Source organism: Dipodomys spectabilis, unplaced genomic scaffold (assembly GCF_019054845.1).
Source record: "Dipodomys spectabilis isolate Male_0828 unplaced genomic scaffold, ASM1905484v1 ptg000312l, whole genome shotgun sequence".
In the NCBI taxonomy this organism is placed as follows: Eukaryota; Metazoa; Chordata; class Mammalia; order Rodentia; family Heteromyidae; genus Dipodomys; species Dipodomys spectabilis.
This window is the reverse complement of record NW_024870989.1, coordinates 5,209,657-5,226,382: the sequence shown is the minus strand read 5'-3', so window position 1 is coordinate 5,226,382 and position 16,726 is coordinate 5,209,657. Positions and strand designations below refer to the sequence as shown.

Genomic DNA, 16,726 nt, shown 5'->3' with positions numbered 1-16,726 from the left:
TTGGAAAAAGAGTCTCCAGGACTTTCCTGCCCGGTCTGGCTTTGAACCCTATCCGAAGATCTCACTACCACCCAGCTTAGGATCACATTTCTAACAGTGTACATTCAGCATATGTAATGTGCATGTTCATCTATCTTTATATGAATTCTTGAGTTAAAAATCTAGGCTACAGCTTAGCCTTTACACTCACAAAATGTTTGTAATTTAAAAGTTGATACTACTGGAGAAATAAAACCTAAGAATGTAAAGGTGTCTGGGAAGTTCAGTTTGCATCCAGCCTGGGAAGAACAGTTTTGAGAAACTATATATAATTAACCAGCCAAAATCTGGATTGAAAGAATGGCTCAAGTATTGGAATACCAGACATGAGCAAGATTGCTGAATAAGATGTTGAGACTTTTGCATACATACATGCAATCATACACATATATACAGAGGCACTTATATATGCACAAGTACACATATTAAGCAACTCTCAGAATATGTGGAAAAGTTAGAAAACAATAGAAAATATGTCCTGAGTAAGACTAGAATCAAGTGATAATTTTTAATGTTAGAAAGTTCTCAAGTGAACTTTCTTCAAAAAAGTTTAAGAATATTACATAGATAGGGACCAGAGATAGTAATAGAGTCAAGTAATCATTATTAAAGAGATCGGATCCACGGAGGAATGAATCAGAGACTCCTGCAGGTGCATCTGAAAATGTTCATATCCTGTGTCAAATGTTATAACATCTTTGAAAAGAGTACATGAACACTCTGAGCAGTGCAGTGGATAATATTACTGGATTAGTTCAGAATTGATAGTCTGTATCTAGATTAAATAAACCAAGAAACTATGGAAGGGCAATGTGATACAAGGCTAGAATTCTAGCACTCAGACTAAGATAGGAGATTATTTAGTGAAATTACACAGTGATACCTTCCCTGGACCAGGTAGTATAATTTTGTCTTAATAAAACAAACCAAACAAGAAAGGAATACAAAGTTGGACGTTTGGGCTAATTATGTCATTATGTTTTGAGAACTCAAGTTTCCTATTGAAATGCAACTCAGTTGTGTTTTAAATGCTCTCTTCATTACAGAATATTCTTAGATGCAAAATAGCTCATGATTCCCATCCATAATTTGAAAAAGTAAGTAATCACCACTCTGTTAGATTCCAAGTAAAGGATGAAGGATTACAAAAACTTAAGCCTGGAGAAAGAGCAAAGTTAATCTAATGAAAGACTATGTAGAACTTGCTAAATTAGAGTTTAGATTTAAAATAAATATTTTGGTTTTGCTTGTAATTTCATATTCTATAGGGTACTTACAAAATTCTTTTAAGTAGACAAATTTACAAATGTTTCTTGCATTCTATTTGCCTAGAATATTCTTTCATGAGAGTTATAATTAGAACTCAGGTAATAGATAACTCCAACACTTCATGTATAAAATGTTAATGTGAATAATGTACACAGAGTTGCCAACAAATGGATGATATTAATTTATAAATTTAGAAAAAGAGCAATTTTTTGAGGCTTTGCTATAACATGGTATGAAGAGAATAATTGTGGGACATCTTCTTTCTTCTATTTCTTTGTAACACAGAAAGCAATTTCCTTTATTACGTGCCTCTGTATACAGTGAGAAAAATGTTAGGTTTGGGATTTGTTTTTTATTTTTGTTTTATTGGTTTGTTCTAGGGCTTGTACTCTGGGACTGGACACTGTCTCTGTGCCTGTTTATGCTCAAGGCTTGTGCCCTACCACTTCAACCTCAGCTCACTTGTGTCTGTCTTTTGCTGAGAAGTTTATTGGAGATAAGAATCTAGGGAACCTTCCTGCCTGGGTGGGCTTTTGTCAACATCTACTGCGTTAGGGTCCCTGGGTAAGGGTAATGAAATCACAAGGACATAGGGGATGCAGAATGCAAACAGCAATTGCCACTGAATGCTGTGCTTTATTGTTAGTGGTATTTAAAAACAAGCAAGCATGATCTTTTCCAAGATTTGGTCAGAAGACATTCACACAAAAATTTCAACAGATACATTTTTACTTGACCTATGAGACAATGTCTTAGTATATTATTATCTAAACTATTTTAGAGCAAACTCAAACCACTTCTCCAATATCAGGAAAATGCTTGACCAGCTGCTCATCTATGCTTAAGCAAGCAGAAGAGCTACTTCCTCAGCTCCCAGGAGTCTGTGACATGTGTTTTGAGACAGGGAAAGAGAACATTTTCCCTCTCCAGCCCGGCATGCCAAGAGCTTTCCTAATACTCAAACTCAGTCCACAGATAATCCTGAGGCCAGAGCCTGCATCATTCTGCCCCTTTAACATAGACCCTGAGTCTTCACAATTTCCTTCTTTTTTCTTTTGTTTTAAAAGTAAAGCTTTCCAGAGGGTTTTCATAGACGCTTGCATTGATTTCATAAAAATCAAATATAACAGTACAAGTGCAAACAAAATAATAACAATCATAATTCCTATACCACTAGCAGTATGTGAAATGCTTTGTAGTATTTCGGATCCAACCCTTCCAATTGTTTAATAAATGCATCAGCAATATTAGAAGCATCATCATTTGTAAATTGTTTACCAAAAATATCATGTACATTAAATTGTAACTGAGCAATCAATTGAGCAGCTGTAGAATTTCCAGAAAAATAGTGCTGTATTACATTCTAATCATGTATAGATTTTTTATATTTTACATTAGTAATGCAAAAGGTAGTGAAATTCCAATCACATTTTAACAATAACTGTTTTTCCACAACCAATAACTTTTTTTTTTTTAATTTAATTTTATTTTATTTGAGAACATACTGTACAGAGGGGTTACAATTACATGGGCAGGATAATGCATACATTTCTTACCAAGCATTGCAGCCTCCTCCTTTGTTTACCCTTCACCTCCCTTCCCAGCCTCCCCCCTCCCTCCCACCCAATCATACCCCCCCCACCCCCCTCACCGACATTGTAAAGCTAGTTTTGACATGACATTTTGTGCTTCTCATTGTTGCAACAGGTCCACCTGAATCCTTAAACGACTTGTTTGTCCCCATCTCCTCCACATGTTATACTGACATCAAATATAGTGAAAGCGGGGGTTACACTGTGGGGGAGGGACATACAAAGCAACAAAGAAATAATCTTATAAATGTGTTAGAAACACATGCATGAAAGAAACAAAAACATTAAAATACGTATTTGAGGTTTCGTTTTCCTAACATCACATTATCTGACTTTTTCCGCTTGACTCATACCTATACTAGATATTGCAAATAAGGGAAACCATGGGACCTATGTTTCTTTGGGCCTGGCTTACTTCACTTAATATAATTTTTTCCAAGCCTTTCCATTTCCTAACAAATGGGGAAATGTCATTCTTTCTGATGGAGGCATAGAATTCCATTGTGTATATATACCACATCTTCTTGATCCATTCATCTACTGAGGGGCATCTGGGTTGGTTCCATGTCTTAGCTATGGTAAATAATGCTGCAATAAACATAGTTGTGCTGGTAGCTTTAGTGTGGCCTTGTTTGTGATCATTTGGGTAAATGCCCAAAAGTGGGATTGCTGGGTCATTGGGGAGCTCTATCCACAACCAATAACTTTTTTCCTAACCATCCCACTGTCTGTTTAAGAATATTAATCTGTGTTTATAATAGAGCATCAATTTCTACCTGTGAGACCCACAATTCATGTGAATCCCGGTGGCATTCTTCCACAAAGTGCTTAGTTTGTAAGCAAGTGTGTAGGGCAATTCCAGACACTGCAGCAACAGTGGTAATAGCAATTAAGTTTAAGATCACTGCTACAATGGCTTTGTACGTTTTAGTAGTTTGGTAAAAAAAAATCAATAACAACACTATCCAAAGGATTTGGGGACCATTCTCTTCTGAATTTAACAGGTAGCCAAATATGAGTTCTTTGTTGTAATATCATACTACTATCACTGTCATTAAAATTAAGAGAAGAATTAACACAAGAATACAGGCGACAATTAAAACAAGAAATAGTAGGAGAAAATGTAAAATTTCCCACTAAAATACATAAGGCAGAGGTACACAAACAGTTACATCGTAAGATTTGTACAAAGTAAAATTATAAGTGGATGCAGAGTTCCACGTCTCTGAAAAATGATCCATTTGATAGCATCACGGGTTTCAGCACCGCTCTGACCTTCCAAAGATGAGTGTGAACAGCAGTGGGTGCAGCCATGAAAGCCCATCGAGCATCTGCAATGCCTCCATCTCCCCAGGCCATTAGTTGATCTCCAGTAAATGATCCATTAATGGCTTCCAGTATCCTAGTAACATTTGATGAATCACATCTGGTAATATTCTATTCTGAACATGTGTTAATAAACTTTCCAAAAGGTCCCCAATTAATAAAATTATTGAACACTTTTCCAAATGCTTCTCTACACTCTTGCCACACAAAAGGCTGATATTTTAAATCAATATAAGTAAAATCGGGACACATAGGTAAGGATAACTTGCCATCAAAGGTCACACTTTCCCAGTTACTATTAATGGACCAAGGAGTTAATCGCTGCAGCTGTGTCCTAGAATTGGAAGTGCATTTCCCAGGTAAAACCCAATGTTGCCCATTCATAACTAAACATGGAGGAGGCCCCAGACAAACAGGCAAGGAATGAGTATAGTAAGTAAAATTTAAAAAGCTACATCATCCTTATTGCAAAATGTCAAATTATTCCAAGGAGGAGATAAAACAGCAGGAACATGATAGATGGTTATATCCATGTCTCCCCAAACAACAGGTTCCAATAAAGGAGGATTAGGAACAAAGGCCCAATAAATTAACATTAGCATGGACAGAGTTTATAGTAAGCAGGGCACACATGGCCAAGAATAAGTTCTCAGCCATGACAGGTTTACCATTGCATTGTAACATCTTTTGTCCTTCTGCAGTCAACTTTTTAACCTGCCCCCAGGTGGGCAGTGGGGATTTCTTTTTCCTCAACTGGTGGCCTATTCCTTGCAGGATATGGGGCTGTCCTCAATGGGCTGCGTCTGTATGCATCAGGCAGGAAGCTAGTATTGTTTGCCATCCTGTGTAGACACAAAACCCTATCCTCGCCCCTTATGTAATAACGTTCCTAGTTGCTATTCTGCATCCAATGCAATCTTAATCTATACGGGAGCATTTAAATAAGGTTTTTCTGATATTTGTTCAAAATGGCACTCCGCTCTAGTTAAAGTATCTACTTGTGGTAAGTTTAAAATATTAAGAACAAAAAGAACTTGATGTAAAATTATTTTAGGATTTTGCATGGAAAACTACAAAATATCCATACTTTCATCCAACTTTTCCTCCTTTTAAATATTTTGATTTGTTGTTTTAGTGTGCAATGAACTCGTTCAATAATGGATTGTCCTTGGGGGTTATATTCTATTCCTGTAATATGTACCACATCATAAAGTTCACAAAATCTTTTAAATTTGATAATTTTTTAGGCTGGTCCATTATCAGTCTTTATTTGGCAGGCACTCCCATAATGGCAAAAGCTTCCAAAAAGTGTTCTATTACATTGTTAACAGTTTCTCCCGTAAGGGCAAAAGCCCAAATTTGGAATAAGTATCTATTGTAACATGTACAAAGGAAAAATGGGCAAAGGCTTGTACATGGATTATATCCATTTGCCATTGCTCATTAGGTTGTAATCCTCGAGGATTTACTCCAGCAGGTACAACGGTCAAATGCATTGGTCTGCAGATAGGAGACGTTTTTATAATTTGTTTACCTTGAGAATAAGGTATTTTATAAGGCATATGTAAATGGACAGCATTTGTATGTAAATGAGCATGATCCTGTTTAGCAGAAGCAAAACTAACTATCAACATGATTATTGCCATATACAAGGTACCCAGGTAACGAAGAGTGAGCCCTAATGTGAGTTACAAACACTTTGGCATTACATTGTTGCAGTAATGCTTGTAATTGTTTAAATACTTGGTTTAGCTGGAGTTTAGATGAATATGTAACAGCAGTGACTATATTAGTCACAACCCCTACAGCATAGGCAGAATCAGTAACAATATTAATATCTCCCACAAAATCTTGTAACACCTTAATAATAGCAAAAAGTTCATTTTGTTGAACTGATGCTAAAGTAGTTGTTTGTACCCAATATTTATTTGTTGTCCAATAAGCACTTTTTGTTTTGGAGCCATGTATAAAAACAGTAAGAGCAGTGGAAATAGGGGCCGTGGTAATTATATTATTAATTGCAAATTGTTGTGTATGTAAGCAATCCCACAATCTACATTTGGGGAAATGATAGGAAAATTGCCCAGTAAAATTTACTAATGCTATTTGTAGCATTTCAGACATGTTTAAAAAATATTTTACTTAGTCTTTTGGCAAAGGAAAGATAATTTCAAATAAATCATACCCTGATAGGGTAAATACCCATTGCCTGGCCTGTTGAATAATAATTGCCAACGATTGTTCATATGCATATTTTTTGTAAATCTATGCCGTGTATAAATCCATTCTAATGGTATCTCATTTTCTCCTATAATTCCTGTTGGTTATTTCCATCTATCTAAAATATATAAATTTATGAGTTGATTTAGCGTTACTCGATGTAAAACCATTTTTTATTCTCTTGTACAAATTGTACTTCTCTTTCAGCTTCCTTAGTTAAAGTTCTTTTGCTATGTAAATCAGATTCCCCTTGTAACAATGAAAATAAATTATGTAATTGATAAGTAGGAATTCCTAAGGCCGGATGCATCCAATTAATATCTCCTAGTAACTTTTGATAATCATTTAACGTATGTAATTGATCATGTCATAAAGATATTTTTTGAGGTGCGACTGTTTGTCTAAAAACAACGTATCCTAAATATTTTACCACTGTATTTTTTTGTATTTTTTCAGGTGCTATTATTAATCCAAAATCTTTATAGAGGGTAAGCACTATAACACCTTTTCTAATTCTGTCATATTTGGTCCTGCAAATAAAATATCATCCATATAATGAAAAATATAAATGTGAGGCCATTTTGTCTAACAGGTTTTAAGGCCTTATCAACATATATCTGACACATAGTTGGAGAATTCATCATTCCATGGGGCAACACCTTCCATTGGAAGCACTGATGAGGGGCTTGATGATTTATTTGTGGTAAAGAAAAGGCAAGTCTTTTACAACCTTTTACATGTACAGGAATGGTAAAAAAGCAATCTTGTAAATCTATTACTATTATTGGCCAATTTTTAGGAAGCATTGCAGGCGACTGTATAACAGGTCGTAAAACCCCCATATGGTACATGGATGCCTTAACACCTCGTAAATCAGTCTGCAATCTCCATTTCACTGACTTCTTTTTAATAACAAATATTGGAGAATTCCATGGTGACATAGACGGCCCAATATGTCCTTTGGTTAACTGTTCTTCAACTAATTGATGAGCTGCTTATAATTTTTCTTTAGATAAAGGTCATTACTCAATCCAAAGAGGTTCCTCAGATTTCCATAATATCATGATGGGCTCCATATAAAAATGTTAAAATTGAATATGAGCTCCCCATTGTTCCAGTACATCTCTACCAATTATATTAACTGGAACCTCCATAATATAAGGTTTAAGGACAGCTGTCTGTCCATCTTCTGACGTTATAGTAACATACAACACTGCTTGTCATATAAAATTTACAGGAGTTTTGTTAACTCCTTTAATATTACAGGGGATTATTTTATATAATAAATGATTAGACTATTCATGAGTTTTAATAAATGTAATATCTGAGCCAGTATCTATTGGTCCTGTCAATATCTTTTCCTGAATATTAATTTTAATCTTAGGCTGTATTTTAGTAATATGAGTAGTCCAAAACACATTTTTGTTGGTTAGTATTTCCAAATCCCCCAAATGACTTTGCAATAGATATATATATGGTAATAACAAAATTTGAGCAATTCGTTCTCCCTTTTTAAAGGAAATATCTGCAGAAGCTGACATTCAAATTTTTATTTCCCCAATATAGACAGCATCAATAATTCCTAAATGTACTAAAACTCCTTTTGTATTAAGACTGTATCTACCGGTCAATAGGTCAAATGTTCCTTCAGGTAAAGGGCCATAAATTCCGGTAAGAATTTTTTGTGTCTTATCACCACCTTTCAAAATAAAATCTTTTAAGGATTGTATGTCCACTGCGGCGCTGTGGGCTGTGGCAGGGACGAGGGAAAAGATGGTTGGCTGCCTTAGGTTATTAATCCTGGTCCCTGGGGCTAGCCCGATGGAGAGTTTCCCTGCATAAGTTAAGCATATTTTATAGGAATTCCTTTATTGTCTATTTTTGCTCTACACTCCCTTGTCCAGTGCTTCCCTTTTTCACGTTTAGGGCAAATTCCTGGTCCTCTCTTGTTAACATCAGTAGCCTTTTAAAAATTTTTCTTTATATGTCCCATTTGACCACATCCAAAACACTTTAGATTATAGGGTTTTGTTTGCAAAGCATGCCAGGTAGTGGTCATAGTTTCACCAAACACCTGAATATTCCTGGATTCAGATATAAAGTCTTTGCAGGCCCTTAAATATGTATTCACATCCCCAGATTCTTTAATAAGCAATAGAGCTCGTCTACAGTCCTCATTAGCATTCTCATAAGCCAACATGCTCAGCAGTTGTTGCCATGCAGCCTCTCCCACAACAGTACGTTCCACGGTCAATTTCAATAGTGATAAAAATTCAATACAGGGTTTATTAGGTTTTTGAATTACTTTAGTCCAAGAGCCATAATGCTCTCCTACCGGTGGAATCCTTTTCTCATGCCTCAATACCTATGTCTCTTAACTGCTCATGGATCTCTTCAGGAGAGTTTACATTTATATGAGCATTCGCATATTGTTCTGCAGGTGTGGATTACTGCTCTGTGCATTTTGTCTAGCCCTTTTTGTACATAACTCAGTAAACCACATTTTCCATTGTAGGTATTTAGGTTTCTTAAGCAAGGCTCTACAAAGCATCTTCCAATCCACTGGAGCAAAATTATTGTAATGTCGGGCAAGCCCATTAAGCAATTCCTTAACATAATGAGACTGAGGACCATACAACTGCCTTCTTAAGTTTACCAATATCATCAACAGCAACACCTTCATATCTGGCTGGTTGAGCTATACTATTCATAGGGGGTGGTCGAATTACAGGATAAGAAAAAATAGGCATTTCATCATCAAACTCACTGTCTGAGCCCTCTGTTTGTGAGGGAGTGATGCTGTAAAAATTGCATCAGCCAGTCGAGGAGCCAAAGGCTGCTTTACTTTCACTTTCTCAGGTTCTCCTTTCACTCTGCTAATTTTCAACTCCATATGTTGTAATTTTGAGAAAATCAATTGCATTTGCTCAGACATTTTATTTACACTTTATTCCTTTTGAGCCTTTTTTACCTCTTGTTTTTTCTCTGTTAATTGCAATGCATCCTTATCTATTGTGTCCTTAACCTCAGAGTCCAACTGTAAATCTACAATAGAATGGGTGACCTCTTTCTTTAAGTCTGCTATTAATCTTTCCTCATTCGAAGCTTTAAAAAGGGTATGTAAAATAGCCCAAATGGACCAAAATCTAATAGGAATCTTTTCCCTTTCTTGAACAGCTTTTTCTACAATATTCTTTACTCATTTCCAATTATCAACATCGAATTTTCCTTCATCAGGGAACCAAGGATTCCATTTCCTAACTACATTAATACACATTTCTATGTCAGAAGAAGAAATATTTACACCATAAGCAGCAAGTAAATGTTTAAGCATAAGTAAGTACGGAGTAGATTTAACTTGTCCTATCACCCTGTAATTAAAATTACTTACCTGAATATCCCTTCCTGAATTCAACAATGCATGGTCCCTGTTTGGGCGCCAATTGTAAGATCTAGTGCATTTGGGTCCCTGGGTAAGGGTAACAAAATCACCAGGACACAGGGGATGCAGAGTGCAAACAGCAATTGCCACTGCATGCTGTGCTTTACTGTTAGTGGTATTTAAAGTCAAGCAAGAATGATCTTTGCCAAGATTTGGTCAGAAGACATTCACACAAAAATTTCAACAGATACATTTTTACTTGACCTATGAGATAATGTCTTGGTATATTATTTTTTATGGGGGGTCCGGTCGTGGGGCCTTAACTCTGGGCGCTGTCCCTCAGCTCTTGGGCTCAAGGCTAGCACTCTATCACTTGAGCCACAGCACCACTTCCGGCTTTTTTCTTTTTGCTTATGTGGTGCTGAGGAATCGAACTTAGGGCCTCATACATGCAAGGCAATCGTCTACCACTGAGCCACCTTCCCAGCCCTGTCTTGGTATATTAGTATCTAAACTATTTTAGAGCAAGCTCAAACCACTTCTCCAATCTCAGGGAAATGCTTGACCAGCTGTTTAACTATGCTTAAGCAAGCAGAAGAGCTACTTACTCAGCTCTCAGGAGTCTGTGACATGTGTTTTGAGATAGGGAGAGAGAACATTTTCCCTCTCTAGCCCGGCATGCCAAGAGCTTTTCTAATATTCAAACACAGTCCACAGATAATCCTGAGGCCAGAGCCTCCATCATTCTTCCCCTTCAACATAGACCCTGAGTCTTCACAGTCTTTGAACTGTAATCTTCCAATCTTCGCATCGTGATTATCTATGGTAGTTAAGAGTGTATAAATATAAATAATATTTGCAAGAATACCAGTAGAGGAAAAATGATACAACTCTGTATATAGTGGTGTTCTTTCCAGAATATGGAGGGCATCACATTAGCAGAAGTTCAGTGTATTTTCACAATGGACATAAGCTATTCTTGATGTGAATTAAGGGAATTTTGAGGTGCACCCTACCAGTTGGAAACTGGTGGGCTAGGATGACTTTATGGCATAAATCTTGTGATTGATGGTCATAGTAATAATAGCTTAATCTGATAAACAACTGCTTACTCTTGAAGAATTAATTATCACATGCTTCATATCCCATATTAGAATGTGGCTCTTTTTCTGTTCACTTCTCAGTCTGTAACACTCCATTGGAAAATGCATCTACTGCAGAATTACATAACATGCAAACAGGTATATTTTGAATCTCTCAGGTATGGAATGTTCAGAATTTGAAAATGAGTAGTTATTAGTCATAGGAATTTTGAAGAATACATGCATTCTGTCCTCTTAACAACTTATTTACTTTTAAAAGTTATGGGTTTCCATAGAATTAAACTGTTTTCTGTTTTAGTATAACAAAGTACTAAATTTATTCTATTTTCAAAATATTGGCAAGTATATTGTGAAAAAATTGTGTAGTTGGATATCATTACAGTTGATGACCCTCTGATAAAGAAGAGAAAATTAATTCAAATTAGATGCCAAATAATACCGATATTTTAAAAGTTACTACATAAAGAACAATATTTACTATACCAAAACAGTGAAATTTTATTTCATCAGCTTATTTTTTTTAATTTAATTTTAATGTGAAAGTGATGTGCACTGTGGTTACAGCCATTGTAAGTTATTGAATACATAAGTTTTCAAACTTGTTATCCCCTCTCTCATTTTTCTCAGTTTTTCCTTCACCCTATTACCCCTCCCAACTTGTAATGTACATTTCCAACTTATTGTCTTGTGAGAATTGCTATTGCATTGGTTTGCTGTTCGTCCTTTGTCTCGCCATTTTTTTGTTCCTGTTCCCTTCCCTAATTAAGGTAAATGTATACACAATACACAGAGTACCAAAATCAAACAGAGGAAGGGATAAAACATAGGGGAAAATCTCAAAGAAAATAGAAATCACATAGTACATCAAAAAAAAAAAAAAACAACCACAAATAAATATGTTTCCATATCTTGGAGTTCATTTTGCTCAGCATCAGCTTATATGGTCAAATATATGCATAACAAAGCCACTGGAAAATAGTATTTTCATGGACACTATATAATGAAAGCAACATGTTAACTGTTTTTGATGGTGAAGGTGGGATTAAGATTGGTGAATTCACGATTCTGATAAAGGAATTTCAAAAGAGTTAAAAATTTATGACAGGTAAATTTTAATTGTTCAAAATTTTAACAACTTAGCCTATTAAGAAAATTTAAAATTGTCTGGGAAAATAGGCTTTCATGCAAAGAAATCCATGGAGACTTAGCTGAGAGGGAGCAATGTGGGTGAATATGGCTCATTTTCACACTAAACAAACAAACCTCACAAACCTTGTTGTAAATCCTGTAGGTTCCCTTGAGAATTGTCCTTACCCAAGAAATAAACTCTGACTGTGTGAAACAATGTTTTAGTGGAATTTAAATTCAAAGTTCTTAAAAAAAAAAAAGAAATCAAAATTTGCGAATTGACATTTAATTACCAAACAGTAATTCTCTGAAAAAGAAGGAAATATAATTCAAAATCACTTGACTTTATTAAAAGTATGAGAAAAGAGTAGTGAAGAGAGATGAGAGAAACCATAGAGGACTGTTTTCTCTCCAGTGGTGTAATGGGTTCTTGATCTTGATTCTTCCATTCTATCTTCATAAGCTATAAAGCCACAACTCAGGACTGGAGTAACCAGTTCAGACAAAGAATACTCACAGAATGGGGGCTGGGAAAGTGGCTCAGTGGTAGAGCGCTTGCCTTGCATGCCTGAGACCCTGGGTTTGATTCCACCACATAAGAAAAAAAGAAAAAAGCCAGAAGTGGAGCTATGGCTCAAGTGGTAGAGCACTAGCCTTAACCTGAAGAGCTAAGGGACAACGCCCAGGCCCAAAGTTCAGGCCCCACGACCAGACCAAAAAAAAAAAAAAATACGGAATAAAATGTTTGCAGTAGATGTAGGTGATTTATAACCTTAGACAATCTATTTAAATCTGTTCAAAATTCTGCCCTACCCAAACCTGCCTTCTTTGAACAGCTTTGTTTGCTTTTCCCAAGACTGCCCTTCATTAACTGCTTAAAATTTTGTGAGGTCATATACATACTTTCTAGAGATTGCTGTTTGGTTGTGATTTTTGTGTGTTTTTGTTTGTAGTTGTGTTTTTAACTGAATTTCAAAAGGTTGTGCAAGTGTGTTACAATTAAATATGTCCATCTAATTGTCCAATGCTCCTGGATCAGAGTCACTCATTCTATCATTCTCAACCAACCTTTTTTCCAAGATTTATTTCAGATTTACCACTTACTTATTACATGTGTACATTGAGTATTCTAGCTGTACTTGCCCCTTGTTCCATTTTTCATTCATTCTATGTCTTTACTATTATTCCTTTCTGGTTTCAACTTCGTGATAGTCATTCTGTTAAACTGTCTGTTAATACTTTGAAAGGTTTATATGCATTCCATAGAGTTTCAATCCTGCATATACTTGAACTGATGTCAGCATATACTTCCATAATTCATGCTTGATGTCAGCATATACTTCCATAATTCATGCATCTGTAATAACAATTTGCAAGACTGGGGACGTGAAGCACCTAAACATCATTTTATTCTCATCTTTTTGGAAGATTAATCTTTAGTCAACAAGAAAGTTTAAAAATCGCTTAGAATTTATAGCTAACTACCAGTTTTTATAAATGGCTTTGTGCAATGGTGTGTGATTATTTTATTTTACATGGGATGATATTTTCTACTACCTATAAGTTTTGGAAAAAGAAGAAAACTAAAATTTACTACTTAGAGGAATATGATAGAAATAGAAGATAGATTTTATGTTTGTCACATCTCTGATCAGTACCCATATTCATGATTTAAAGTCATATTTCTTACTATGTTAGACATATAGGGAAAATATATGATAAGGCAACACATGATAAGGCAACTATTAGTGACTTTTTAAAATGTACCTTCTTATGTAATCAAATTTACTTTATTAGCTAATGTTTGGGTTAGAATTATGGGAGGTTGATATATTTAACACATTTCTGGAAGGCACCTACTGAACAACGCAAATGGTAGGAGATACTATTTCTACACTTTATTGAATGGTTGAACTTATTTGGCATTAGTGTTGGGTAAATAAATCAACTCTATTGTAGCTTGATTCCTGCACTTGAGAAACTTTTAATGTCACTATCATCTACTTGTCAAGTGTTATTTTGTTGAATATGATTCTAAAAAGTTTATTTGAAAAGGAATATACTTTCAGGAGATTAAATGTAGGTTATCATTGGTTTGAAAATGACATTTTTATACTACAGAACCAAGTTTTACTGAAGTACTAGTGTTTTGAAGCACTAAGGGTCTTCTCAATTAATGTTTTTCTAAATTATATTTCACCTCTAAATCAAGTTTTCCTAGTCTTGGTAGACCAATTATGGATCTATGATTCCAGAAATTATTTTTTTGGCTGCATTGAAATCTTTCATTAATCATTAGGAGAGGGGTATTAAAATTAATCTTTTGACATTTGTGATTATGTTTACTCATATGGGCTTGTCATCTGTAAATTGAAAGTTTGAACTACAGTACATTCTCTCATATATTGTGGTTTCCTCTTTCATTTTAAGTTGCCTTACATTTCACAATTGCTTACTGCTAATTAGTAAAGGAATTGGGACCCTGAAATACTATAGGAAATAAGAAATTGAGATGGGTCTTCAATTACTTTCTGTTAGCATGTTGCATGGGCCAAGGTGAGAAGACTTGCCATTGTTATCTGATGATGCAGATAAGTGGGACCTGGTATCCTCTGACCCGTGGGTACTGCAGAAGAATAATAGCTTTTAGGCATCATATGAAGAAAATCACTTTGGGACCAGCGAGTTAGTACAATAAACACAGCAGCAGTGTAAAATCTCTTCTAGATTAGAGGAAAACAATACTTTTTTTTTTTTTTAACTATGTGAATTCAGAAGACCAAGAACACTTAGATGGTATCACAAGTTTATAGCAAAGACATTGCATTGATACTTTTTATATTCAAATATATATTCTAAACCTAATTATTTATGTTCCAATCTATTTATGGGAATAAATTTCAATTTATTTGTCAAATTATGAATTAATTCTAGTAAGATTCACTGTGTGAAATTTAAGATCAGCACATATAAATATAAAATATATAAGTATATATAATATAAGAAATTGTTATGCATTGTTCTGTTTTGGTTAGGGTATCAAAGGCAACTCTGTTTTAAAGTATTATTCCATTATCTCTACCTCAGTTTTTGGTAGAGTTAGACCTAAAGCTTTGCCATTTGTAAATTTAAAGCCTGGAGGCAAGAGGAAACACTTTGATTAAAACATTACCAATTTAAGGCCTAATATCGATGAAAAATATATAGACTTCTTCAGGAGCTATGGACATATTTGGTGATAGAAAGTCAGTAGTGTAAGTTCCTGCCTGGTTGTATGGTAGACAGGCCAGGATATTAAGTAAACATGCATATAAACAACTTTTTCACCTTTTTGGCTTTAGCTACTTTTGAAATAATAGGTATAATAAACAATTATATATATATATTTGTTGTTGTTGTTTTTGGGTCCAGTCGTGGGGTCTGAACTCTGGGCCTGGGCCCTGTCCCTCAGCTCTTCAGCTCAAGGCCAGCGCTCTACCACTTGAGTCACAGCAACACTTCCGGCTTTTTTCTTTTTGCTTATGTGGTGCTGAGGAATCAAACACAGGGCTTCAGTCATGCAAGGCATGCGCTCTACCACTGAGCCAACGTCCCAGCCCAAACAATTACATTTTGATAAAATACCTTCTATTCTGAACAATTCGGTCTGAAGTGTTCATCTCTCTATGAACCCTTGTAACTAAGATTAGTTTTGTTCCAGTAAGAATCTATGCTGTCAGTGTAAGATATTCTGGTTGGTCTGTTCCTACATGGAAGAAGGGTAAAGGGTCAGGAAGACATTTGTGCCACTGAGACCTCATTTAGGAGATTTTAAGCTGCAGAAGTTTAGAAATAGCTCTTAAGAAAGGCTTACTTTGAATCCATTAGCTCCACAAAGCTAACTCAGTTGATAAATAAGTACTTGAAAAGCCATCACATTTGGACTTAGCTGTAAAGGTTTCAAAGTATGATCAAATTTAAAATGAAAACGACAATATAGTTATTGACAAAAAATTGCAAATGTGAACAATCGACCATACAATATAAGTTTTTTCCACTATGCACAGAATTTTAGAGAAATAAGATCAATAACATTTTTAGGAACAATAAGGGTTCCTTGTTACAAATAGGCAACCATGGATATATGCCTGTATAAATATTGTATCATTATGTACTTAAATTTAGAGGATACTACATGCTTCAGCAGCAGGTCTACCCAAATTACAACAATACAGAGATTAAAATGGTACTTGCACAAGGATGGTATGAAAATTTGTGAAGTATTCCATATTTTTCATTCTTCAAATGCAAGAAATGAAAAACAGTTATTAAAAAGTTGATTACAAAAATACAAGTGTAACAATACATGTAATTCATAGAATTAAAGGTTAGTTTGACATCAGTATATTAAATCTTCACCTTAGAAAGGCCCTTACATAGCATAAACTTTATAAAACTTGAAATTAGATAACATTGTCATTTTGTCCCAAAGAAATAAAATTTAAACCATGGTCATAGGGGGTTCCCGGAAGATGGTGGAGGAGAAGCTGTAGGCTAAACAAGCTCTCGCATAGAAAGCAGTTTTAGAGTTCCAGTGAACAGTCCTAAGCCAGAGAATCACACCAAGTGTGCCATCAATATACACAGAGTTAGGACAGAGAGGGAAAATCCAGGCAAGGAGACAGATC

At 35.2% G+C, this 16,726-nt stretch overlaps 1 pseudogene; it reads left to right on the top strand.

Moving 5' to 3' along the window:
* Positions 1-16,233: 16,233 nt before the first annotated feature.
* LOC122127814 lies at positions 16,234-16,333 on the top strand (annotated as a pseudogene).
* The last annotated feature ends 393 nt before the right edge of the window (positions 16,334-16,726 follow it).